General features: G+C 44.0%; 1 protein-coding gene across 1 annotated transcript in view; it reads left to right on the forward strand.

Annotated features, from left to right (window-relative positions):
* The first annotated feature begins 1,353 nt into the window (after positions 1-1,353).
* BACH1 (BTB domain and CNC homolog 1) overlaps positions 1,354-2,423 on the forward strand; it is a 31,990-nt gene continuing 30,920 nt past the window's right edge. Inside the window, 1 exon segment of the mRNA XM_035896463.1 lies at positions 1,354-2,303. The gene's annotated coding sequence lies outside the window, so the exon portion shown is untranslated.

A 2,423-nucleotide genomic window follows, 5' to 3' on the forward strand; every position in this document is an offset into this window, starting at 1 on the left:
AACCCTGCTTGCTGCAGACCTTTCAGAGAAAGCATCGCTTTACGGGTACAGCCAACAAAAGTAGATTTGTTTACTTTATTGATGCTGATTTTATTTATTTTGTATGGTTGTCAGTTACAATTGACAACCATTAACTCAGGTGTATTTGCCCACAATAAAGACTCTTAAGAATCCCGGCACACGTAAAAGCGCAATGAAAGGTACGTCACTCCGGAAGGAGGCTACAGCCTACGTGCCAGGCCTACAGCAGGTGTAACAAAACGACAGACTGAATTTCGCCTGGTGCAAATCTCTACAAGGTGTTAACATCCATCTTGAACGTTGTCCACGGAGGAAAAGACAGCTTTTATTTTGCAGACGTTTCCATTGGCATGCACAATTTTCAGAGTAGGTACTACGAACTGTCAGAGCCTGCAGCAACTGGGAACCCTTGAGTAAGTAATCTGGAACTGCTACTTGGGGTAGGGTTGCACATCTGCTTTTACAGTGTCAGTTTTATTTTGGGTGCTAATGAGGATGTCTGAATAAAGAAACGGAGACAAAGAAATACTAACAAAATGCACCTTGCAAAACTGAGACTAAAGGGCTTAGAAATGATCCAGGGAAAAGCAAAGCCTGTCTGTGAAATGCAGCCACTCCCCACTTAAAAAAAAAAAAAATCCCATTTCAGCTAGCAAACAAATTAATAAAGCAGCAGGGATTTCCTGTATGTTACCATTTTTAATCTGGCATAATGACTTTTGAAGAAAGCTATTGAAAAGTTCCTTTCTAGTTTGCTGTGAAAATGAAACTGCTTGGTTCACTGGGCGGGGGTGGAATCGGTTCTAGATCCTTCAGACCTCCTACCTGTGTAATTTCTAACTGGCTTGCCACTGAAAGCAAATAAAAGAAGAATTTCATTAGCATTACCATTGTAATGGTAGTAACTCTGTAGAAAAGAGTATTAATGCATGTAGGAGTAAAGTAATATATAAAAGTATGTTTTTAAGAATGACACTCCATGCTTTTCAAACATAAGCATTTTTCCCCGGGGTTTCATGTGTTTCTGAATTATTCAAGGTCAGTCATTACACCCAAACATGAGGGGAACTCCCTCCCCTTTTATACACACCTATCATTACTAAGTATTACCAGCCAGACCTTTGCTTATACCTTCCCCAAAAATTCTCAGGAAGGCTAAAATGACGTTTAGAACGTCTACTGTAAAAACAGCTTGAGAAAGTTTCGTGACACTTTAAATACAGCCTAAGACAGACTGCATATTTATCAGCTTTAATTTATTTTGAGGCATAAATGCAATCTGACAATTCAAACGTAAAGAAAATTGTTAAACTTTGTTAACATTTCCTAACAACAAATTAATATTCTCAGCAGTACATCTTTTCACATCATTAATGCTTTATTTGGGATATCCAGCTTCTGGAAGAAGGTTGCCTTCCGTGGTGTCCTTGAATAAACAGGTACATGGAGTTTACCCCCCCCTCGGATGTGGCCAACAGATTTTTTTCCCTTTTAATATATAAAAAGTGAGCGTATTTTTTCCACCTTTCAATCAGTTTCTCTTTGCATTGCCTTCGAGAGCGTACTGGGGAGAACAAGCTGCCCTCTGGCTATTTTTAGCAGAAGGAAAGACCTTACTGCTACTCTAAGTTGCTTTGGAGACAAGGAGCATCTACCAGAGCCAAGAAATACTGAAAATTCTCAGGTCCTGGAGAGGGTAACACACAGCAGCAACTTCTAAGACATCCTCTTAGCTATCCAAACTGAATTTGTACAGGTAGACAACATCACACAAAACCACTTGTTGGGACCTGAAAACAGCGCGCAAGCTACATACACATAGCACTGGACATCCTGGTCTGCCTTTTAATAGGGACATTAGCATGACAGCAAGACAACACACCATTTTCAGTTCTAGCACTGGTGCGGCTGTTGCTAGCTGAGGGCTATCTCTTCACCACAACTTGCTCCGCAGCACTCTTCTGCCGTACTGGACATCTTATCTCCTCTCCCATAGCGCAGCACAGCGCTTGACCGCTGGCTGACAAGTCAGACCCAGACGAGGCCAAGGTGTCAGCGGGACACTTCCAGCAAGCCCCCCTCACACCAACGCAGCTCGGGCTTCCAGAAAGCGTTGTAAGACCACAGGACACAAGCTCAGCAAGTCAGTAAGTTATCCCAGCAAGAACTCTCTCAGGATGGCACCTTCACAAAACGCCGGTTGAGTGTTTCCCGGCACCGAAGCGTCACTCATCGTGTTACTGGTCAAGCCAGCACAGGCCTCGCACCGCACTTCTAAAAGAGTAAGACTTTTACACCGGCAAAACACAAGAAGCCCGTCCCGCCCCGTCACATCCCCCCTCAGACTACACGCGAGGCGACGACTGCCCGGCGGCGGGGCCGGTGCGGCGGCCAGCACCTCC

Source organism: Egretta garzetta, unplaced genomic scaffold (assembly GCF_000687185.1).
Source record: "Egretta garzetta isolate BGI_Z169 unplaced genomic scaffold, ASM68718v1 scaffold45, whole genome shotgun sequence".
NCBI classification, from domain to species: Eukaryota; Metazoa; Chordata; class Aves; order Pelecaniformes; family Ardeidae; genus Egretta; species Egretta garzetta.